This window comes from Aptenodytes patagonicus, chromosome 2 (genome assembly GCF_965638725.1).
Source record: "Aptenodytes patagonicus chromosome 2, bAptPat1.pri.cur, whole genome shotgun sequence".
Lineage (NCBI taxonomy): Eukaryota > Metazoa > Chordata > Aves > Sphenisciformes > Spheniscidae > Aptenodytes > Aptenodytes patagonicus.
In genome coordinates, this window is record NC_134950.1 from 100785761 (window position 1) to 100811083 (window position 25323).

A 25323-nucleotide genomic window follows, 5' to 3' on the forward strand; every position below is an offset into this window, starting at 1 on the left:
CAGACTGGATTCAGAGCTGTGCTTTTCATTTTTCACTTGCACTTAAATAGTAAACGAATGTTTTGTAACACCAGCGTTTTCAAATCCTGTGATCACTGAAGTTGCCAAAAGATTATTTATTGGGAGTAGAGATCTTTCATTGTATAATCTTTGTGCTAAATCGGAAGGAATAGTGCTTCAGGAATTTTTTTTAATAGAAAAAAATACAGTAACTTGACATTCCGTGGTGCACATAAATTGTTGAAAGTCAAAAGACCATTTGCTTTGAGTCTGCGCATAATGATCTCATTTGTTATTATGTGGTCTGCACAGGCTACTCTCAAGACGTGTAGGATTTCTTCCTCTCTAATGTTTCTGCATCAGTGTAATAGATCTGAAAACTCCATAGATACTTGGCCATCTGGTTCTCTTAATTCTGCTGAATTTACCAGAAGAAAAAGTAACGTATTATCCCTTTCTAAATATAGTTCTTTTTCCATGATTGAAAATTGAATCACTTATTCTGTGGAAGACTGATACTCTCTAGTTTTCCTTTGTTGCAATTTGAATATTATTAGGAAAAGTAAACCCTTGATTTCTTGGTACAAGTATTGTGGGTTTTTTAAAAATTTCTCTTCTTTTTTTGTAATTTTGGGATCCAGATGTTCTCCAGCTCTGCAAACCAAGTAAAGGTGTTAGTGACCTCTTTTATTCTGCAGATTATAGTAAGGAGCAGGAAGGCAGTGTAAAAAGAAAGCTAGCCTGCTGGGACGAATAATTTAAAACAGAAATTTGAGGCACTTCCACAATAAATCCCAAACGTAATAAAACTCTTTGTGATTGGGGTTTGATCTTGAAATTGAATTTCTAGTTTGGAGCCTTCCACTGGCATGGTGTCTTGTAAGAGGGTTCGACGTGTGTTTCGGGTTTAGTATGAGTGGTTTCAGTTGCCGAATCAGAGTTGCAGGAGGCGTGCTTGAAGCGGTTCCAACCTCGCCATGAATCTGTATGGTGATTTCATCGAGTGAATATGAATGCAACGATCTCCTCAGTGCCACTAGGAAAAAGAGTGGTATTAGTAACAACAGGAAGAGGGACCAGCACTTGATGCGATGACAGTTTCTGTTTGCCAGCCAAGTAAATGTGTCAGGAGGTCACTGAGGAGTATCTATGGCAACCGAGGGACGGAGGATGGCTCTGCTGGGCCAGTGTTGCTTGCTGGGCACAACCCCAGGCAGTGAACTGTGATATGACCTGATTAGGACTAAGCTACTAACTGAAATTGATAGTATTTATCAGCCACAGTCTTTAAAAATCAGTGGAAAACAGAAAAAAAAAACCTGGGGAAAAAAATAATCAGTGGAAAGCAGAAAAAAAAGGACCAAAGAGGTTTGTCTGATATCTTTCCAATTAAATTAAAAAAAAAAAAAAAAAAAAATTCAGTACACGTTAAAGTGTGGTAAACCTGATCTCTTGAGAGAGGAAAGATATTTCTGATTTCTGCAAGGAATGTTTTTACTCTGTGTTGCCTTAATTTTTCTTTAAATTTATTTTTTTAAAGAAGTCAGGCTGGTCAGGAATCTTACAAACCAGCCCCAGACTTGCCATTGGGCCAGCCATAAATTTCATAAAGTGACATTTCTTGTGTAGTTATTTAAAAAAAAAAAAAAAAAAAAAAAGCACCAAGTCTTTTGAAACCTGTGATGGAAAAGCCAGCGGCTTAAATATCATTGAAATCCAGTCTGCGGGGTGGGTTAACTGAATTCCCAGTGTAATGCTATTAAAGCAACCGTCTTAGATAATAAATGGTGATATGTTGTATGACTCACTTGAGGGGTCATTATTTTTGGTTGGCCTGAAAGCCGATGTTGTTTGCTGGGCTGTAGCGAGGAAGGTGTCAGCCTGTGCCGTGTGTGCGATCTAAGTGGCATAGCAGAAGAGCGAGGGCAAGTTTCCTTGGTGACCACTCTGGATGCAGGTTGGGGAGAGGAGATGAATTGCCAACTGTTTCTTTGGCCTGTAACCCAGAGTATGAAAATCTGCTATAAAAGTACTGTATGTTCCTTTCCCTTCACCACCCTCCATTTTGTACTGCAATGTGGAAGCCCAAAAAGTAGTACTGCAGCGTGGTACTTTAGGGTTCAAAGGGTTATGGAATTAAGCTACATTATTGAGGAGATTAATAATCTCCTGGACACATCGTAATTTGCTTTATATTAATGAACATGTGCATAAATAACATGGTAAAAATCTGCAGTTTGCCTGGGCATCCTTCTTTCCAGGGGCCTGCTTCACTCTTTATAACCTGAAGTTTTGCATCTGAAGCACTTCTTACTGCTGAGATGGTCTTCTCTAGATGACCCCATGCTCTGATCTTTGGTTTGCTCAGAGCCAGCCTCAGACCAGCTGCTTTGTGAGCATTGCATGTTCCTTTCAAACCTTCATTTCGTCTATCTGGACTATCTGAACCTCTGTAAGGCCTTTGACACTGTCCCCCACAACATCCTTCTCTCTAAACCGGAGAGGTATGGATTTGATGGGTGGACTGTCCGGTGGGTGAGAAACTGGTTAGATGGTCGCATCCAGAGGGTAGTGGTCAACAGCTCAATGTCCAGATGGAGATTGGTGACGAGTGGCATCCCACAGGGGTCCGTCTTGGGACTGGTACTGTTTAATATCTTCATCAATGACATGGACAGTGGGGTTGAGTGCACCCTCAGTGAGTTTGCAGATGACACCAAGCTGAGTGGTGCGGTCGACGCGCCAGAGGGACGGGATGCCATCCAGAGGGAGCTGGACAAGCTTGAGAAGTGGGCCCGTGTGAACCTCATGAGGTTTAACAAGTGGAAGGTCCTGCACCTGGGTTGGGGCAACCCCCAGTATCAATACAGGCTGGGGGATGAAGGGATTGAGAGCAGCCCTGCCCGAGAAGGACTTGGGGGTACTGGTGGATGAAAAGCTGGACATGAGCCAGCAATGTGCACTCGCAGCCCAGAAGGCCAACCGTATCCTGGGGCTGCATCAAAAGAAGCATGGCCAGCAGGTCAAGGGAGGGGATTCTGCCCCTCTACTCTGCTCTGGTGAGACCCCACCTGGAGTACTGCGTCCAGCTCTGGAGCCTTCGGCATGAGAAGGACATGGACCTGTTGGAGCAGGTCCAGAGGAGGGTCACAAAAATGATCAGGGGGATGGAACACCTCTCCTATGAGGAAAGGCTGAGAGAGTTGGGGTTGTTCAGCCTAGAGAAGAGAAGGCTTTGGGGAGACCTTCTTGCAGCCTACCAGTACTTAAAGGGGGCTTATAAAAAAGATGGGGAAAAACTTTTTAGCAGGGCCTGTTGTGACAGGACAAGGGGGAATGGCTTTAAACTAAAGGGGGGTAGATATAGACTAGCTATAAGGAAAAATATGCTGAGGGTGGTGAAACACTGGAACAGATTGCCCAGAGAGGTGGTGGATGCCCCATCCCTGGAAACATTCATGGTCAGGTTGGACGGGGCTCTGAACAACCTGATCTCGTTGAAGATGTCCCTGCCCACGGCAGGGGGGTCGGACTAGATGACCTTTAGCGGTCCCTTCCAACCCAAACTATTCTATGATTCTATGATTTTGTGCACTCCTACATTTTGTCAGGTGTCAGCCGGCGCCGCAGCCCCACGGGTCGCATGCGGAGGAGGCCAAGGTCACTGCAAGCTCAGCAGGGTGCTGGCTGCTGCAGGGGCGGTGCCTTCAACCACAGGGGAGCCGTGAGGGGTATGACGTGTTGCTCTTGAGATGCTTCCTCCGCATACACATGGAGCAACACGAGTAGACTTCTAGGTCTTAAGTATCTCTGCCAAGCAGAACGTTACTACAGTGCACTGTCATTCAGTGGGAATAAAGGGAAGAAATAAAAGGTGAAAATGTTTGCAGGATCGCAAAACTGTTGACTCTTTCAAACCCCTACAGAAGTAAATGATTGAACAAGTCTACAGCTAGTTCAGGAGGGATGTGCAGCTCAAGCTGTAAATTTCTGTTGTGAGATAAAATCTGGTTATTGTTTAATGACTGTATTGGGTTTCCATGGCAAGGTTTTGATAGCGGAGGGGCTACAGGGGTGGCTTCTGTGAGAAGCAGCTAGAAGCTTCCCCTGTGTCTGACAGAGCCAATGCCAGCCAGCTCCAAGACGGACCCACCGCTGGCCAAGTCCGAGCCCATCAGCGACGGTGGTAGCGCCTCTGTGATAGCATATTTAAGAAGGGGCGGGGGAAACTGCGCAACAGCAATTGCAGCGGGAGAGAGGAGTGAGAATATGTGAGAGAAACAACTCTGCAGACACCAAGGTTGGTGAAGAAGGAGGGGGAGGAGGTGCTCCAGGTGCCGGAGCAGAGATTCCCCTGCAGCCCATGGAGGTTAATGGTGGAGCAGATATCCACCTGCAGCTCGTGGAGGACCCTGTGCCGCAGCAGGTGGATGTGCCCAAAGGCAGCTGTGACCCCATGGGAAGCCCGCACTGGAGCAGGCTTCTGGCAGGACCTGTGGAGAGAGGACCCCACGCTGGAGCAGGTTTGCTGGCAGGATTTGTGACCCTGTGGGGGACCCACGCTGGAGCAATCTGTTCCTGAAGGACTGCACCCTGTAGAAGGCACCCATGCTGGAGCAGTTCATGAAGAACTGCAGCCCATGAGAAGGACTCATGTTGGAGAGGTTCGTGGAGGACTGTCTCCTGTGGGAGGGACCCCACGCTGGAGCAGGGGAAGAGTGTGAGGTGTCGTCCCCCTGAGGAGGAAGGAGCAGCAGAGACAACGTGATGAACTGACTGCAACCCCCGTTCCCCGTCCCTCTGCGCTGCTGGTGGGAAGGAAGTAGAGAAAATCGGGAGTGAAGCTGAGCCTGGGAAGAAGGGAGGGGTGTGGGGAAGGTGTTTTTTAAGATTCGGTTTTATTCCTCATTACCCTACTCTGATTTGATTGGTAATAAATTAAGCTAATTTCCCCAAGTCGAGTCTGTTTTGCCCATGATAGTAATTAGTGAATGATCTCTCCCTGTCCTTATCTCGACCCACGAGCCCTTCATTATATTTTCTCTCCCCTGTCCACTTGAGGAAGGGGAGCGATAGAGTGGCTTTGGTGGGCACCTGGCATCCAGCCAGGGTCAACCCACTGCAATGAAATAGAAAGTCAAGGCTTTAAATTGCAAACAATTCAGATGTTTTTCTTCCACAAAATTGTGTGGCGGTTTTTGTTCTGTTTTCTGTCTTCTTGTGTCAGTATCTAAAAGTTTACTGTGCTAAGTTTGAGTGACAGAGAACATGGTTTGTTCTGGCACGAGGAGAACAACCACGCAGTGTTTCTCCAGGTTCAGAAAGCCTGGAGGGAGGAAGGAAGTAAGTCAAACTTGCTGCTGCAAAATGTTGCTGGAAAATTACTTCATAAAGCCTTTCCCAAGTGCCCATGAACCCGAAAAGCTTTTCTGTGCTACTGAATTTACTGTGCTAAGGTTGTGTGTGCTGGGACTGTGCATTCTAGCAGAGCTGGAACGGAGTGCCTGTCTGTGACTGTAAAATGACTTTGTTCATACAGTCAAGTCCAACTTGCTTTATAAACCTGTCATGACATCGTTGTATTAAGGTATGATACTGTCTGTAGTGGGGGCAGGAGCCGAAGCAGAACCTTACTCAAAAAATCTCTTGTCTAGGCGGGAGATGATGAGTTTGAAACAATTTATGACTGATGGTTGTAGTGCCGTTTGCATCCATATTTTCGATGCCTGTGAAACATGTTATAATGATGATTCTTAAAAAACCCAACAAATTCTATTCCTCATAGTACACAGAAACTACCCTAGAATTTTCCTTGTTATCTGGTTTTGGATCCTGTTTTGTTGGCAGTATGGTACAAGCTATAGCTGGCACCCACATCATACAGTGCTAGGCTTTGTGTAAAAATACACGAGTGTGATGTGGGCAGGGCTGTAGCCTCTGCAGTTGCTCTATTTGTAGCACAGTTCCTTCATCTTTTGTATGTGGTATTTGGACAGATTTTAATAAACCTGGCTTAGGGTCTGAAGTGGCAACCAGCGTCTTATCAGAGCACTTAGTATATTTTTGAAAGGAACTTGCTTATGCAGCACAAGTTATGTATAGCTAGCTATTTTGTTTGACTGACATAAGGAAAAGGTATTTGGAAAGGATTTAAAAAAATCTACAGATTTTTACTTCGTGTCAAAATGCAGTGTTTAGAAATCTCACAATGAAAGCATGTATCCATAAAAGCAGCTCCCCACTCTGTTTTAGGGGATAGCTGTGACCTGAAGGTCAGTATGGTCAGTTGCTTTCACTCTTGTGTTGATGTTGGAGTACAAAGGACAGTCCATGGGTATGCTCTGTTCACCCACATTTGGTGCAGAGGGTCTACCCTTAGTCATGGGATGAAGTTACTTAGGGAGGACAGATGAAGGGTTTCAGCAGATGCAATATGATGGGTGAAACCCATGCAGAGTCACCAACCCCATCTCCTGCTAACTTGGACAAAAATGTCTTAAGAAATAACCTGGGTTTTCTCATACCTAAACACTTGACTTGAAATATTATGGAAAATAAAAGTGGATTTTCTCCCTCCTAAATGCAAAAGTGTCACTGGAAATGTTTTTAAACAGGCAAACTACAGATTCAAATATATGTATAGCTAATTTATAACAAACAAGGCATGCTTACTTCCTCACTCCTTTGCTTCAGAGACAGTGTAACTAGTTTGTTTTCTGAGACCGTAACACATGTAGACACTAAACAGAGAACAGTAGAAAGTAGAGGGCTAATAGCACTGATGGCAGAAACACCACTTAGCTTCTTATTAAATAAAAACTGGTTTGCTTCCAAATTCTTAAGTTGCTGTAGTTATTTAATCTAGTTTGCCCAACCTCTCTCTTTAAGACATTTGTTCTGCTCAAAGATGCAAAGAAATTTTTTTTGCCAGAACAATTTATTGGTTTGGATAATAACCCTTTTTTTCCATCATTTTTGTTCAACACATGAGATAAAACAGTTTCAGGTTGAGGCTTGGCCCTCATTAATTGATGTTTCAGGAAGCAGAAAAAGGGAGTGCTAACAGAGTGCCTTCAAATAAATCATGATTAATTGCATGTAGAAATGCTCTGACTTCATTTGAATATGCTTAACAAGCCTTTACTGACTACCACCAGTTTCTGCTGTTTGAGAGTAAAACTGAGAGTACGTGTAGCATCAATACCTATTTGAATATACGCCTGGTCCTGCTTTCGCTGCTAGAAAGCACAAGTAGTAGTTCTGCTGCAGTCTGCTGTTGGCAGTGAGAAAGAGCTGTCAACGAGAGCAGACTGGATCCTGAAATGGGACATCTTGTGTGTACAATGCGGGTACAGTTCTTCTTCCCCAGCAACACTGAGTATCGAAGTCTGTTTTTTGAAAGAGGGTTCTGCTTTGTTCACCTTCATTTCTCTGCTGAGTGCCCTTTTCCCTGCTCTCTCTTCAAAAACAGGCCTTTTCCAGTCCCCTACCCATTACGCCAAAGGCTTTCACAGCGTTATTTGGCCATATTTGAGTTTTCCATTGCCATTAGAGCAGCCTGCATGATACACCTTTCTGTGCTGTTGGACACATTTGTAGTATTTCTGTCTGTGCGCCGTCACACTTGCAACTTCGGGGGCCTGGTCATTTTGCAAGGCAAATTCTTTCTTGCTTGCGGCTGCCAGTGTGCAGTTCTGCTTTTTTCAGGGTCCTTTCCTCCAAAAGTCACTCTTGCCACATTGGCAAGTGGAAGGTGGTCATTTGGCGGGGGGGGGGGGGGGGGGGGGGGGGGAGATAAAGGGTGACAATAATAACTTCCACGCTCCAAGCTGCTGTCACTGAAGTAATGCAACACACTTGCTGTATCAGCCATTGGTTAAGCTATTACACCACTTTACTGTTCTTCATCTTCATCAGTGTGTTCAGCATTTGGTGATGAAGGTTAACTTGGGAGAGGAAACTGCAGTTTGTTGAGATGCACTAGGGTGAAACCCTCATTAAAAAGTGGCAGCCAGAGGAGTCCAGCTCCTCAACCTCAATAGAAAAAAGTGTCCCCAGAGGACAGTTCCTCTGGCTTTGGTGTTACACATACCGTCTTTCTTTAACCAAGGTCTGCGGTTAAGTCAGAAAGGACAGCCGCCTTCTACAGCTTTGTTGTACTTCACAACTGAGGAGAAAAGCTTTCCTCTTAACAGCTTGATGTAGCCAAGATCCAAGAAGCCCTGAATTCTCCGTAGTTGTGTTGTTGCTGCCAACTTGCAGTCTCATTTGGGGGCATTATGCTTAATCGCTCTGTGCCTCTTTTCTTCTTTTTCTTAGGCTGCGGGGTTTAAATCCCCTCCCCTTATATATGGGAAAGCTTCTTGCAGGAGCCAGCTGGGTGGCATTTTCCATGCTTCATTCTGAGCTATGCAGCCTGAAAATCTCCTAGTTTTATGCTGATGAAGGTGCCTTCTTTCTGAAATCATGTAATAATGGGGTGCTGTGAGCCCAGCGCTTATCTGGACGAGAAGGGGTGTCAACCCATCTGTCCTGAAAATTTATTCCAGTTAGCCTTTATAAATTTGATCTGTGCCTTTGATGATGTTTTTCATGTCCTGACTTCTAAAGGAAGTAAAGGCAAAGGCAATGCTTTAATCTGTTACCAGCTCCATAGATTCCTGTTACTTTTTTCTGAGTTTTTGGTGTTAATAAAAAAAACAGGGCCTGTTACTAAAAAGGGGTTATCAGCAGGGAGAAGGAGCAACAGAATGATAATCAGCGTCTGGAAGAGAAATGGAAAAGCCAAGTAACATGGGAAGGAGCTGCAGTTGACGGTTGGGTTGGGAAGATACAGGAGATGGGAGCTAGAGCATCAGTAAAGTGCATACGGGATAGCTGAAAATGTCAGTAGGAAGGAGAGAGAGAGAGAGAGGAGAGAATGGCAAGCAAGCGTATTGGAAGGTGCTGGCAGTGGATTGAGGAGTAGGAGGCTCCTTAGTTGTATATAATACTTTAGCAGCGTTGAAGACTGAAGTTTATTCTTGTTGATGGGCTAATAAGAGCTCAGGCTTTTATATCTTATCTCTCTGGGAGCAGAGTGGCAGCAGAGTGAAGAGGTCTGCCACAAGAGACATAAACCAGTTGTTGGAAAGGCCTCGTCTTCTGTCCTTCTTACACAGTCAAGGGAGTTGTAAAGCAATGGGAACGTCCAGAGATGTACGCAATTTCTGTCCTAACCCTTGTCCCACCCTATCTTTTTGAGTTTTCTTAACCTTAGCTAGCTAATGCTCTAGCAGCAAAATGCAAATACTGTCATCCTTGCTGCTGGGAAAAGTGATGGTATTTTAAAGTGTATTTTAAAGGAATCCATTGGTGAGGTTCTTCAGGGTAAAGGTTTAATTTTTAGTTTGGTTGTTTAGATTTCCAGTTTATTCCTCCTCCTCCTCAGTTGTGCTTGTGCAGATTGTCTTTTTCAGATAACACAGAAGAAATAATGTCCAGTTCTTTTGCTCTTTCCTTCTTTTTTCTTGAATTAACAAACTGGCTTTCTAGAAACACATTTTGAGAGGAAAAGGTTATTTTTCTTGGAATTTTCATGATATCTGAGACCAGTGTATCTCACTAGCAATTAAGAAATAGCTTTATTTTTCATAACCATATTGTACTTTTTTTTGTGCCATACATACATCTCCTTCCAATCTTTCTCATCTAGCAACTTTTCATGAAATCCAGCTTAATTTAATTTTAGTTGCAAGTTTTTGCATTGTTATTCTAATCTTAGTTCTTTCCAAAAGAAAGGCAAATTACAGAAACAACCCTTGTGAGATACAAACTCCTAGATGATGATATCAATTTGCTTTTCACAGTTAGGCACAATAAATTACTTTTCATTGCAGGTGAAATTTGCTGCACTGACATGTTTCCTCCTCCACAGAGCACAGTTGGGTTTTGAGACAGGGATAAAGAGCTAGCAGTCATGAAACTGAAGCAGCATTTAACTTTTTATTCAACTTCATGTTTATCTGCTTGATAAGCTACATGGTAAGCTGTATGGATGGGTTATTTTCCTATTGTATTTTAATTTCCTGTTACCTGTGAGAAATTTGCGCTTAACTTTGTGATGAGCTTCCCCAGGGAGCATAACATTATAGTCCAAAAAAAGAGCCCAGAGGCCTATAGGCCTTGCTTTTTCAAAAGTCCTCATGTGAAAAAATAGAAGAGCAGCTTTTTTGTGTAGGGAATGAAGAAGGAAATCTCTCGAGTCGACTACATTTTTGACAAAGCAGATTTTATTTTTTTATGGCCTGATTCAGTATTAGATTACTGCAGTCTCATTCCATCTTAATTTCATCAATCAGTGGAGTTATTTCGGCATAAATCTGGCACAGGGGATGGCAGAGTTAGCCTCTCTGTGTGTAATTATTCTCTAGTCTGCAAGGGTAAAAAGTACCTTCTGGAGGCCAGCAGCACTGCCCCATTAAATCTGCTGCAAATGTGATCTGAGGCATTGAACACTTTGAACTTTAAGTACTTTAAACAAAACTTTGAAGGTAATTTTTTGTTATTGTGACTACACCAAGGATTTATTATAAGAAAAAGGGACTAATGCCCCTACCCTGTAATGAGCCCCACAGAGGCAGACCTTGCCTCGCTATTTACTCCGAAGGCAGTGAGTTTGCCTGCCTCTTGGTGGGAGGTATACAGGAGCGGGCCCTACCAGAAAAACACAGTTGTTATTAACTACCTTGCCCTAACCTGAAATAAAAAAACCGTTCTCTGACATGAGTTCATTGCAGTCTCTTCTCTGATGCCATGCTTTTACTGACTTCTCGCGTTAAAGATGACCACTCTGTGTCTGTCTGTATATAGGGAGAAGATGGACTGATACGCAGTAAATATCCACTGTGTATGTCTTACAGTAGAGTTCTGCTTAAGGTGAGAAGGCCGCCTGTCCTTCAGGTTATGGAGTTACACCCTGCAAAATCAACTGTTTAAAATCGAGCATTTTAAAACGGCCAAATCAGTTCTTGCCCTTAGAGGCATTTCAGGACATGCAGCTGCAGTCTATGTATTTGTAAGATTCAACATTTATGCTTTAGAAACTTCATGTAATTCCCATGCTGGTTCTAGAGTCTTGTCTGTGTTTCAGAACCGTATCTGTTAAGGTCAGAGCTATCAAATCCGGTTAGTCCTAGCCTGATGTCCAGAGCAGGCAAGTTGCCTGCAACCCTCCACTTCACTTTAATGGGCCTATGGGTGCACACAGCACTACTGTGAAGGAGGCCAGCTATGTAGGTCCCGAAGTATGGATTGGTACCTAATTTAGTGTATCCGGGGGTGAAAATGTTGGCTTAGTATTCTCTCTCCCTGGGACTCCTGTTCCATGTATTGCTCTTTGTATTTGAGACAGGAGTTCAATGTATGCTCGTACAGAAGCCAAGTATGTCAGTGCCTCTAGGTACTACTGTGTATGATATATTCCCCCCATGGGTGAGTTGTGAGTTATCACACTGTATTGAATCTTACTGTAGGTGTTTCTGCTGAAACATTTCAGTGGGGCTCTGCTCGGGCTACCCTAGTCCTAAGGGCTGCTTGAGCCCTGGATGAGCAAAGGTGGGCAGAGCAAGCTCCATCTCTTTAACAGTTTCCTGTAAGGGGGAGCGAGGGAGTTGCCTCTTCCTGAAGACTTGATCCAGAAGAGGCACAATGGCAAAAGCTGCCAGAAGACAGACTATGGGCACAAACTGCACTTAGATCTCCTCTACCCTAAGCTGATTTGTTGCTTGGTTCAGCTTTCCCCTCTTCACTGAGCCTCCTTTGCTGAACCTCACTCTTAACCGGCTCATCTTTATCCTCTTTTGCTCGGACCTTCGCTTACTCTCCTTCCATTCAGCCGATCTCTTCCTCACTGAATGCAGAGTCTCGTGTTTCACTCCCAAACCAGCTGCAGGGGAGCAGAAAACCCAAGGGCTGTCTATTTGTGCATCTTCTACTGAGACACAGTAGCTTGCTGCCTGCTTGCTCCAGGTCTGTTTCAAGGCAGAGGAAACTAAAATAGCTTAAAACACTTATTGCTGTTGAAGGCGAACATGTGACTGTGCTTCAAACTGCACCGCCACTAAAAGCTTACAGAAATAACGTGGTCTGCTGCCATCTGCTTACACCTCTTTCCTCCACCCTCTGTTGCTCTTGTCACTTCAGGCTGCTGTGAGCTCTTCAAAGCAAAAACCATCTTCTGTCTTTGCAAAGGGCATGCTGCTGTGGCACCTTCTCCATCCCATCTTTGCTTAGCTCTCAGTTTGCATTGTAATACAAATAATAGTAACAGAGTTGATAGTTTTATAATGTAGTCTTAATGGGGATGTGGGTTGAACCAAACAGGAGTTTCATTTTATGGTTTCTGCCCAGTTGTAACTCATCCTTAACATGAATTTGTTGATAACACTCAGATCTCGGGTATTGATCAATGGTGTAATTGTCATCCTGTAGTAGGACAGATGATGTAATTCTTGCCCAGTTACTGAAGACAGTGACCTTGAGACAGATCAGATGGTTGAGCAGCATAGATGGGTCACTGATTATAAAATGCCCTTGTTTTAAAACTAAACTGTCATCTGTTAATTACTGGGGAGGAATAACTATAACAAAACGCCAGCGTGTCGCAAAAGATACAGCATTTATTGACTTTTACCAGCAGTTACAATACTCTTGTTTTGACAGGTGACTTTTGATGGTTTTGCTGCTTTGTTGCTTTAGCCGTCATTTCAATTTATGTTGGGGTAGCACAAAAGCTGACTTTTTGTGAGCCCAAGGAAAACATTTGTTTCTGATAACAAGTCACACATTTTTTTAAAAAAAAAAAGGAAAGTAGAGGTGGATGTGATATGAGAAATTCTGGTAGATGGGAAGAAAATGTATGGCATAGTTTTGCCAATGGGAAAGCCTAGTCTCCGTCTGTCGTCCGTGGCAGCCCCTCCCCCCCCGCCCCGATGGCTTGACTATACATTTGAATGAGAGGTAGCATCACTTTTCATTTGAATACTTAATGGAAAAAGTGATAAGCATCGACCAGCTTTTGCTTTTAGATAAACAGTAGGCAGAACTTGAGAAAGGTCATTGAGAAAAAAAGAAGTAAACCCACTTGCTATGATTGCTAATAACACGGTTGAGAAAAAGACATATTTTTATCTTAGTGGAAAGAGGCTCTGAGAGACCCTAGTGCAAGTGTAAGAAACATTCGGTTATGAGAAGCGTGGATCCTGAAAAGAAAAAACAGGTAGGTTTGAAAAGACAAATGGTTGAAGACGTATTTTTGGTTCTACTGTTGGTATTTTCTTAACTACTAATGCATTTCTGGCCTAATGTTTGCTGTTTCGTGTCAGAATTTTTTGGATTTTTTTGTTCCTCTCTCCTTAGTAAACTGACGCATTTGCAAGATAAGTATTAAACTGAGGAACTTGCCAAAGACTTCTCTTCAAGCAGATCCTTACTGAACGTAGTGGAAGAAGTTAATCGTTTGCATGAATTTGTGACCTAATAAAGACGACTACAAAAGAGTGTTCTGACTAATTAATTACTGCAATTAATTGATCTTAGGAAATCATAGAGACATAGCTCAGTCAGATTCTGTATTTTCACTTTTCTTTGAGGCAGAAGTTTCTCTGGTAGCTTGTGTTTGAAACTAATTAATATTATGGGCAAGGATTTATTTTTCTGAGTTCTATGAGCATATGCTTTGTACTGTTGAAATACATTTCCCTGTTTCATGGACTTCTCAGGTCTTCTGTTTTCCTACAGTATTTGCTTACGGATAACATTACCTAATGTCTAGGGGACTCCTAACGTGTAAGATCTTATAGTCTGTTAAAAGCAGTTAAGATGTTAAAGTCTGTCCAGTTCTTTATGTGCGAAGGGCCTTGTGCTTGGAAATCCTTCATGCCATCCCTTAGTGAGAATTTAAGGTTTGAGAGGAATGAAATAAGAACTTTGGTGGATGTGGTCCCTTCAACAGTATTTCTTTTCTAAGTGTGCAATAGATCTAGATGTGGATAATTGAAATTGTGAGAAAATAATGAAAACAAGGAAATTAGTTTAATCCTGTAATGCCAAAGGAAACAGAAAATCTCTCACATGCACTCTCTGCCCCAGGGATTAAGCAGGTGTCTTCATTTTTAAGCAGACTTCTATAATGGTGTGCAAAAATTGTTTCTTTGGCAGGCAGAGGCTCTGGTTGTGTGGGGAACCATTCTTCGCTGAGCTGTGAGCCCAAGTTCTGAGTATTCTGCTCTCCTTTATGGTTTCATTCCCACAGCTTTGTATGAGCTAGGCAGCTACCCCTGTTTTGCAGATGAGGTACAGAAAGGCTGAAGGACAGGCTCATAAGAGCTCAGTGATGTTGAGGTTTGACTTCATCAGTTTCCCAAATCCTGGGCAACTATTCTATCCTGTAGGTCACCCTTCTGCTTGAATCCTTCCCCAGTGTTTTCGTTTGGTGCCAGTGTCGTTCAGTTGCTCTCTCTGCTCCTGTTTTCCCAGCGTGGTCACAGCTCAGTTACATCAGCTAACTCACATCCTTGACTAGGAGCATTTATGCACTCAGAGACAGTGGCACGTCACTGAACAGTTTCTGCCTCTAAAGTACTGCTTCAGAGAGTGAAATTTGCCCCGGGGCTGTGGAGCAGACTTCAGTCTATGTATCAACTCCTGAAGTCCAATCGTTTAACTTGCAGCGCACCTCCTGCATTTCGCTTCTGCACTTGGTTGAATTGCTTTGTTGTTTCAAAACAAAATGGAGTGACAGTGCTTGTCCATGAAGCTTCCACTTACGCAAATTCCTTTTTATTTTCTCCTCCTTTCTCTGTCAGCTACTGCCTTGCCTTCCAAGTTTAGATAGCAGGTGTCGGGAGACTCAGACCTTCAGATGACCCTTTACATTAACTATTTCTCTCTCTTTCTCTCTCTCTGCTTGCTAGGATCTCATAAAAAAACCCCAAACCTGTAACAAAGGTATGGGTAACAAATCAAGCCATCCATCCCAAATTTCTCTCCTCTCTCTACAGCTTTTCAAAGCTGTTTTACAGCATGGAAGCAGAGGCTAAACCCTGGGCTGTTTTCCCTGACCAGGGAGTTGTGCATGGCTCTTCTCACCTGTGTTCCATGTACGAATGGCGACCCTGTTCTCCTTGTTCAAGCCTGCTCCGAGTTAGCTGGGAGAGGGGAAGAGCCCAGACCTGTCCCATATCGCATCCAGCGTGATCTCAAACTCAAGGATGCTCTTCCCAAGTGCTCACTCTTGCTCCAGGAAATCTCCCTTTTCTTCAGAGCCCTCTGCTCTCCTGCCCTGCGCCTGTCTCAGGCATGCTGGGTAGGCTGTTCCTTGAGATTTCCTGTTCCAAACTTACTAATGCTTTAGGGTGTCTGTTGTGGCAAGTCTGTAACCATCTGAACCTTAAATAATTGTGTTTCATAAGATACAAGGAGGCACATTCTCATCTGACATAAGTTCCTGTAGCTTCTCAACCTAGAAAAACTCAGGTGGGTTTGTACCAAAGCACTATCTGGTGAATTATGGTGATGGAAATCTTCCTCACGCCCCTTGGTAGTCCACGGTTCTTTCATGCTGCACTTAGGAAACTGGGTCTCTCAAATCAAAACGTGTGTCCTCTGCTTCCTAACATTCTTCTTCATAAAGCTGTAAAGAGGCCTGGACACAGTCCAGGTAATTCTGGGTTATTTTGCTGCCCTGGATTTCTTCACTAGTCAGTGAATTTTTTTCCACATCTGTTCACTGTTCTGCTAGCCAAAGTAGAACATTATGGGGACTTGCTTGCGTAGTCTAGAGACTGATGACTTGTCAGGATGAGAGATCTGTATATCTGATTTTCCTGGAAGACTCAAAGGAAAATCAGGATGATTTTAAGGCAATGGAGGGTGAGTTGTTATTGCTTACCTGCCTCAACTGTTGACTTAAGTGCCTGACACTGAGGGGTGTAGATGTTGTTAGGTAGGGTATCCAAACCTCATGTGAATCAGAATTAACTCCACTATGCCTCATAAAATAAAAGTCAGGCCATACACATCTATGTCTTGTCTTGTGATCTGAACAGTTACTCTTTTTCAAAAAATAAGCATATCTTTGGACTTGCTTTGCTCTTGCTTGCAGCAGTTCTGCTTGGAAGCGAGAGGATTTCGGTGAACCTGTTGCTCAGTCTGGCACTCGCACCAGGTTACAGCTGCATTCCCTTGTACCGCATTATTCTTTCTCTAGTCAGGATACATTCACCAGATGGAGGAGTAGAGCTCCCCAGCCAGAGACCTCACCATGAGACTGTTTGGTAGAACACTCTTGGTTTGGCTTAGTTTCATTTCATCTCCAGTTGGAGGAAGGTTTCCATTTTCCTTGCTGCTTCTTTGGTCTTGCCTAACTCTTTAGGGTTACCAGGAAAGCCTAGTAACCTGTGCTGCACACGTTTTGTTTCTTCCCACGTATATTTTACCTGTCCAGCGGAGGAAAATGTTCAGCTTGGCCCACATAGTTGACCTATATAATGGGTGAACGCAGAAGACAAGACAATAATGTTTGCAGAGCTTGTTTGGTTCAGATAGGTGAGAGCCAGGAAGTCCAACTTAATACAGTAATCGGCAACTTAGAGCTGTGTCTAGATGGGATAAAAAAATTACACAGGCTTTCTTTATACTACAGCTCTCATCATGGTTACACAGATACAGCAATAATGCTTCATACTCTCCCAGTGTAGATGTAATCTATTGTGGGCAGTAAAAGTCAGGTATTTCTATATTTACTGCTAGAAATAAGTGGGTTTTGTGATGTTTGAAGACACCTGAACAAGACAAAGTTTGTGTCATACAGTATGATGGGGCTTAGATCCCTGACTTTCATCTTAAGAGGCTTTCAGAAAGTCTCAGCAGTGCTTTAAGACCTTTCGAAGACCTGTTCCCAGCTCCCCGGTTTCCAGTGGAGGGCCTGAGAGATCAGCCCATCTGTAGCTCTGCTCCACCCCTACATTTGGAGGCTGCCTGCCTGCTGGTCTTTAAGACTCTTCTGTTTTTTAAATCATTCCTGCCAACACATGCTTTGCCTCTTGTTGTGGGGAGGAGAATAAGCAGTAAGCACCAAGGCCCACAAGTGAAGTTTGTCCTGATAGGAAAGTCCCATCCAACAAAGGGAAAGATCCCATGTAAGTGGGACCCATTTTGCATTTTTCTCCCTTCCTCTGCTTGTACATCTTTCTTATAATCTAAGAGGTCCAGCATCAGTCTTGAAAGGATGCTCTGCAAAGCACAAATTTGGAATGTTCCATGGGAAAATCTGCCTGCCTACCTCTCTTTCAATAAAATTAGAAAGTTAGACCTTTTGCCTCTATTTCAGAAGTGTTATGCGAGGAGAAAGTGACTTTACAACTCTTCTTTCTGTCATGTCTTGAAACTGGATGGTAGTCACCTTTGGGGAAAAAAACGTTTCATACCCCGTTGCTCTTTTCTTCTGAGGCTCAGCAGCAGTGGTGGTCCCCTCTGCAGAGGGTTCAGGAGTGCAACTGGCACCCTAGGAAATGAAAAACACTTGAGTCATTTGCATAGTGGATCAGAATCCAGCCCGCCCGGCTGCCAGAGCAAAGACCACAAACTTTCACATTTGAGTCATCTGCTGAAAAGCTACATATTTTTATGAAGCAAGAACTAAATGTTTGTTTTAAAATAATTTTATTTGCTTTCTTGCAGCTGAATCATCTGACTCCTAGATGGTGAAGGTTATGTATCAACAGGATTTTCTTGCTGTCTTTCTGTCTGCTGAACTACGATGATCAGAGTTTGACCTTGCTTCCAGTCATAAGAACAATTGTTTGATTCTAGTGTGAATATCAATGTTTGTGTCTATAGAAACCAATCAACGCTTCCTCCTGATTTTTGTAAATAGGCTGTGACTGTGACACTTGGATTTCCTGTTCTTGCATATCTGAATCAAAAAATCTCTGCACACAACAATGTCTTGTCTTCCACGTTCACCATCTATCGCCTCGTTAATAGGCATCATTTTTATTACAGTCTGTATTTCTCCTGTTGAGACATGTCCAGACATCACTGGAGCCTGTAATCTTCTTTCATTTTTATTCTACATCATGGATTTGTTTAAGGGACTTTCTCAGTAATAACTGTAGGAAATAGCAAGTAATGTAAGAAAAGCTGGTTGAACTGCCTATAATCAGCATTGCACAACATTTAGTATTTTTCCAGGATAACCTTTTAAAGTGACGTTTTTCCAAACTCAGTGGCAGTTTCATGTTGATTTTTCTTCCTTTTTACATTTCAGCATGAATGATTCAGGTTGTCTTGAGAACAAGACACAAAACCCTGCATTTTTGTACCTTTTTTAAAAATAGGCCAGCTGTTTCATTCAGTAGCTTTGTAGCACCTTCACATTTGGGGGTGGATATTTGAAATTTGGCTGTAGAGTTGCCTGGGTATTAGGGATCTACTTTCTCATTTGCAGGAAAATTTGTCCGTAATCAGTCAGTTTATAAACTCTGAAATGTCTCATTTTGTACTTACACAGTGGGAGCTCGTTAGGTAGCACTGCACTGAGCATACTGTGTTTTAAAGCTGAAGGACTTGCTTTGATATTGCTACATCTGCCTCCCGAGGAGTGCTGTGGTCCTAGGCATAGGAAGCAAAAGGAAGGAGACTGTCTTCCTGTGTTTTCAGCAAAGCTGTTGGTTACCCAGGCAGGGTGGAGCAGAAGAAAGGGATGGAGAGAGAACACAAACTATGGGAGATGTGTTCAGGAGAAGTGTTGGGGAACATGGGACTGTCTGAACAAGGAGATGCAGGGGCGGTTATGGCTGGAAGCACCAAGTGTGGGGACAGCATTTTGGAGCTGGTGTGGCTGTCAGGGGTGGATTGTGTAATGGGATTGGGATCAAGTTGAGGACCCAGGAGGAAACTGGGGTAGAGAGTCTGAGGAGGGAAACAGTAGGACTGAAGCCACAGAAGAGAAGGTCAGAGGGAAATCTCTGTTCTGTACGTTGGGATGGAGTTTGTGATTCCTGAGGCTGCAGTTGGATGCTGCTTGTCCTGTCTGGTGTGAAGATACAAGACCATTCCACCTCTGGTTGGTTGTTATAGTCCAAGTGCTTGATACAGCCTTGTAGCCCTACTGAGACACCAGACTGAATTATATAAGTGCTGTCCCTCTGCATCAGTGCAAAAACCCTGGTATGAAACCACATAGTTTAGCTTAAACTGCTGCTAAGTCTGTTCAAGGTGTCTAACTTTGCACTGAAGTGGATGAAGAGCGTTCATGCAGTTTGTTCAAGCAGCTCAGTAGTGGAGAAGCAATCTCCAACAAGAGGATGGAACAAGTGTAGTAGGCTGTAGGCCAGTAGGCTGGCAGTAGTACCTCATGTGAATGCATCTCTTTCCACCTGGTCGTACCTCTTAGTCTTGCTGTCCCTGTGCTGTCAGCATGAATCTGTGAATGCAAATTGTGTGTCTTAACCCTGCAGTTTTGCTTCATGGGAGGTCCTCTGTTCCTGCTCGCAGTTATCTCAGTGCCTCCAATAGAAGAGGTCCGTTTGTTTGCATTTAAAAGTTTCAGTCCTGGTAATGATTTTGACCTGTAGCTATGTGCAGGTGTCCTCTTTTGGGTCTGCCTGTGTCAGCACAAGCTTCCACGTGCGCACTGCACCTCCCCTTGGAAATTGCCCTCTTCGGTCTGCTATGGGGTGGAGTGAGTGCTCCCCAGCTGGTCGGAGGCAAAACTGGGTTAGCATAAAAGAGCGTAAAGAGTAGTTTGTAGCTGCTCCAGTTTATTTTCACTACAACGGATTACAAAACGCTTTTACACCAGACTGCTAGCACTTCTGAAAGGAGACAGTCATCACAGGAGGAGGAGTAGCTGGTACCGAGCACGTGTGTGGGAGGAAAACCTCATCAAGCGGTGTAGCTGGGTTTGGTAGGGACCTTTGTCCACAATTTCAGTCTCTCTGAGTCTCAGTTCTGTCTGTGCGATGGGGAAAAAACCTTCTCACAGGAGTCTTGCGAACATGCGCTAATTTTAGTATATCAAGCAGTTAGATAATACAGTGACAGCCAGAAAATAACCTATAAGGAAATAGCTTGTTCTGTCTTTAAAGCATGGGTTTTAGAATCATTTTTAATAGTGAGAATGAAGCAAACTACTGGGTGTTGCTTATTCAATAACACCAGCTCTACTATACCATGAATGGCACTGTTTACTGTGGAAAAAAACCCTGTGTGATAGTAAAATTAAGAAAGAAGACGAAATGTTGCACAATTGGCCATGTTTCTGGTATTTCCTTGTCTTTCAGTTCTTGACTTAACATTTTTGACATGTCTGTATATGTTTGTATGTGTAACAAACTGTGACCAAGTTCGCAGTTGCTCAGTACTTTCTGTCCAAAGATGTTAAGCACTTTAAAGAGGGCTTAAAGGACATTAAAGTATCTTACACTTCTGCCAGTATGCTTCTTTAAGCACATTTCTGTCTCCAAAAGTGCTTACCTCTGGTTGTTAAAAATGACTGCAACTTGAACTGAAGGAGATAAGAGGGGAAATGTTTTTTCTAACTTACCGTCTTCTAAATTTGATAGAAAATTATGTTTGGTCATTTTTTGCAGGTCTCCCTGATAAATCATTTCCCTGTATTTGTAAGTCCTTGCATAGCAACAGGTGAGTGAGAGATACAAAAAAATACGGCTATGAAACCACAGATGTTGTCAGCAAGGAAATAGAGCTGGGTTAACTCTCATAACTAGGCTTAAATCGTTTTGAAAATGACACTGCTTGAAATTATCTATGTCTCTTACTTGCATAGTGTTCAAGGAGTTGGGTGTCTTACTGTATAACAGAGGAAGCGGGTACACTGATTAGTAAAAAATAAAATTACCAGAACACATGTTGGCAACTTCCTGGGGTGTTGAGTATGCATCGCTCCAGCTGATTTCATTTGGAGTTAGGAGGATTCAGCAACTCCGAAAACCAAACACGCAGAGTCTAAGGCACAGAAATAAGTTGACATGTGAAAAAACCTTGGTCTTGGCAAGTTTGTTTCCCACAGAGTAAATGACGTCTGAACTCCCCATGTAAGAGCAACCCCTTAGTAACTGCCCTTGTGTGCACTCTTAGGCCAGGGTGCCTTGCGGTAAACAAGAGGTGGCTCACCATCCTGCCTGGAAGGAGTTGCCCTTCTGCGTTTACTCGGGGCTAAGATCCGGTGTCTGGGCAACTCCTGCAGAGCCCGTCAACGTACCACCGGTGTACGCCCTTCCGTGCACTCGGCTGCCTTGTTTGTCAGCCTGTCTCACTGCTCTTGCTCTGGCTTCATGAGATCATTTCTGTCTGTAGTATAGCTAGAATAAGCACAGTGATGGGAAATGGCTTCGGCTTTTTTTTTTTTTCTTGAGGAGGTAAAGATGTTATGCCTTGTCCAGGCAGTCTGATGTTTGAACAGTGTTGGGGCTTTTGTTGCTGGGGCTGGTGTGTTTAGCAGTTTGACTTTGCTGCTATTCTGTTTGTTTTATTCAGCCAAGGGTATATCAGATCTATTTTTTGATCGACAGCATTCCTGTACTATAATAATTCAGAAGCAGCATTCACACACTAGTTGTGTGAAACACCTGTTGCTTACTTCTGTACATGTGCTTCTTGCCCTTGCCTTCCCTTAGGTACAGCTCACTGTCTGCAAATTGTAAACTCTGTAGAGCAGGTGCTGTCTCCTAATGTGTGTTTGTACAGTGCATAGCACAGCAGGACCTAGGTTTCATCGTGGTTTCTGGACATGCTGTAATGTAAGTAAGGGTACTCAGTCTTGCTGAGTAATTAGAATAGTTCACACTAGCTGAAATTGCAGAGTTTCCTGCGTGCGGGCTGGTGAGAAAAGGGATTTTTCTTTCCAGGCTGAGAGGGGGCTTTGCAAATGTTCTCCAAGTCACAGCGGCAGCTGTCTGTTTGGGTGCTGGACAAAGACATAATTTGGAAATAGCTTCAAAGTTTAGAGATGGCCCTTCATGTACTAACGCTCCCACATGAGTTAAGTGGGGGAAGTTCACACCTCCCTTGGTGCCGTTGTTTCAGTCTGCCAGGCTGCAGACTCAGCGAGAGTGCAGCATGCAGGTTTTCATAGTGAGAGCTTTTGTTGCTCCCAGAAGTGCTAGAAACTTAATTGCTTTCAAAGGCAAGCCCGGAATCTGGAGGACCCAGTACAACCTGCTGAGAGAACATAAATCATGAGATACTATCGGGTTTCTGTGCTTGGGCTTGCGTGGAGTGAGTTTGCTTTGTGAGCGAATGCCTTTGCAATACACTGGTATGTGGTTTTTTTGTTGATTCTTAGACATAGCAGTAATTGTTGTTGGTTTTGTTAATAGGCATTTATGTTCTGCTCTGTAGTTACTGTTCATGTTTTCTAAAAAGTGTACAGACAAAAAGAAATATTTGTTCTGCCTTGAAATCATGAAAGCATTTCTGCATTTAAATGGATTGACAGCCTTGATCCAGGTGGTTCCCAGCCATTATCCCTTCAGGTAGGCATGGAGAGAGAGCTGGCTGGTTGTTGTTTGACCATTGCTGTTTATCTTAGCTTAGAGACAGTGCTTAAAATGCCAGTATTTACTTGTTCCTTTTTTACACTAGTTTGCCAGCCACTTTTGTCCCTAGCCAAATGAACCGTGATGGCAACTGAGAAGAAACTGCCTTTTGTAGATAAGGAATAGCATTTTCAAATATCCTTATATAGCATGGGCCCCTAAGTTTCATTTTCCGAAGTAGCTCTTGTGAAAATCTGTGGGACTGGTCCTTAAGTTGGTCTGGGGTTTTTCTGGCATTTTTATCCGCAACCCAGTTTTAAATGTAGTTTTCCCCATCTCCTTAAATGCTTAGTTCATAGGCTCTCCATTGATAGGAATACTCTTTTGATATATTTTGCGGGGAAACTAAAGCAGGAAAAGGTTTTAAGGTAAGCCAGCCAAATAATCTAGTGTCTTTTGATCAGTTTCCATTAGTAGTGAACCAGTAATCTGCCCTATTAGATGTTGTTTGAAAGGAAGTTCAGTGTTTAAAGAAGATAAACATACCAGTTGACATTCAATATGTCTTCTTAAGTCACCAGCAGAAACCTCGTTGAACCTTGTTGGCAGAGGTGCCTTCTGCAAAGGGTTCCTAAAAACACCTCCCCAGCTATTGGATTAGTTTCTGAAATGCAGTGGATCTGGTGCCAGCACTGGACACTTGGTCGAGCTCCAGTTGGAGCTGAAGAAGGTCTGAGTTTTAAGACCTCTAGGATGCCTTTGTGTCCGGAAGAAACTGAGCACTGGAATAATGTGTCATCCAAACTGTGGTGTATTCCTAGAAATTGATGAATATGCTATTTTAATTTGGGGAGCTTATATAGCTGAAGTTATTGAGACATTAGCGCTTAAAAGCGAGAGATCTGCAGCTCTTAAGATTGCCTGGCGCACAGACAAGCGAAGACCTAAATTGCTTTGAGGTGCTGACAGTTATCACAGCTTTGTGCAGACACACCTTTGCCAGTACTGACAGAACACAAATACCAGTTTCACATCACTGTGCTCTTCTTGGCTGGTGTGCAGCCTAAAACCGTACTATACCTTCACAACTTTGGCACAGAAAATGGAAACAAGGGGTCAACAGCAACAGTAGCCTCTTATCAAACAGTTGGTTTTAAATGCTTTGTGTAAAGACAGTATTTTAAAAAGAAATTTGATCTGTTATTTGAAAATCGGACATTTAATACATTACATCACACTCGGTTTCACCCCAGGCCACTCTGCTGAAGTTGCACTGGATGCGAGAGCAGACTTTGGTCCGTGATGAAGGAAAAATATTTTCTTTCTGCAACAGTGAATTCCTCCAAACACCATAGATAACTGAAAAGTCTGTTTCCAAAACAGCTTTGACCCTATATGCAAATAAAATTTCTGTGATTTCAGCTTTTATGCTATTATGCATCTGTGTGACAAAGCACTGGCGTATTAATACCAAGTGCTTCCGAAAGAAACTTCAGGGTAGGTCACAAGTGAAAAGGGGTTGAGACTCCCCCTAATCCACATCATGGACCACCATGTATTTCAGTACAACTGTGAGTAATAGCCTAAGTGCCTATGAAAGTTTCACATTAAGATAAAGAATGTATTGACAGATTTAAATGTATTTAGTCTTCTCAGACTACAGATCCACATCGCAGTTGTTGCTGGCCAGTTCTGTGAGCCCCTGCCTGCAACTATGGAGTTAGAAATGAACAGGCAAACTCTGGCTGATACCCTTGGCATTGCAATGTGGGTATGTTAACTTTACTAATCTGTCAGGAAAAAAAGTGTCACAGTTTGGCACTCTAATGGCAAAACTAATGGTGTTCCCAGCTGCTGTTAGCACTGGATTTAATCTCAGTACTTTTGCCATTTGCTATTAAAGTGTTGCAGACAACTGAGGAGTGGGAGATTGCACTGGCTTTGGGTAGCTTTCAGAAGAGCTGAGCAGATTCTTTGATTTGCCATGGTTAAACATCCTGATTGCCACAGCATAACTCAGGTTCCCTTTTTTGACTCGGTGACTGAGGTCTGTTGTGAATTCTTCTAATAAAGTGGCGTGCAAGCTTCTTGAATTAAAAATTACAGTGGTTCTGCTCCCCGAGTGCCACAGTGGTGGCACAACAGCAGTACTGACCGAAGTCTCTGCTGTGGGTGCATGTCTGCTGCCTTTATCGGTTCTGCTGGACGTTAACCCGTATGTCTGCTCTAAGGGCAGCAAGGCAGGCCCCACAGCAGGCACGCAGCATGACCAAGGCCTTTGTCAGCTGGGATATTTTTTCTCCGACTCCTCTGTTACTTTTCTGTTGTAACGTGCAAGATGTTGTGATGATTTGGGTGACTTTTTTTTAGCCTATGACCTGCGTTTTTACCATTGTAGGCTCTGAACAGGTTTACAAGTTCTGGCTTGCTTTGTGGCTCACCTGGGATAGGTGGTTGTCTCCTGTATCTCCATCAAGCACTAAGCTCACAGGCATTGGTCAGTAAATAACTTCAGTGAAAGGTAAACTCGCCTTACTGCTGTTCCAATTCTCAGTCTTCTGAAAAGCCAGTAGATGGGGTGTGTGCAATTCCTGTGCAAAATCACTGCACTTCTCAACCCAAAGATCCAACTTTAATACATTTTTGCTTCAGAGAGTCTTCCCCCCCCCCCCCCCCCCCCCCCCCCCGTTAGAGATGGCCCTCCACATGAATCACAAATTTAAGCACCCCTGAGCGGAAGCACTCAAAATTCTTGATTGATACTTATGCTCAGAGTATT

General features: G+C 43.4%; 1 protein-coding gene across 9 annotated transcripts in view; it reads left to right on the forward strand.

Moving 5' to 3' along the window:
• ATXN1 (ataxin 1) overlaps positions 1-25323 on the forward strand; it is a 253466-nt gene that overhangs the window by 119772 nt on the left and 108371 nt on the right. Inside the window, exon 4 of one of the 9 annotated variants that reach the window (XR_012994672.1) lies at positions 17722-17974. The exons of the other annotated variants lie outside the window; for them this stretch is intronic. The gene's annotated coding sequence lies outside the window, so the exon portion shown is untranslated. Of the gene's footprint in view, positions 1-17721; positions 17975-25323 lie in introns of those variants that run through there. 9 annotated transcript variants of the gene reach the window in all.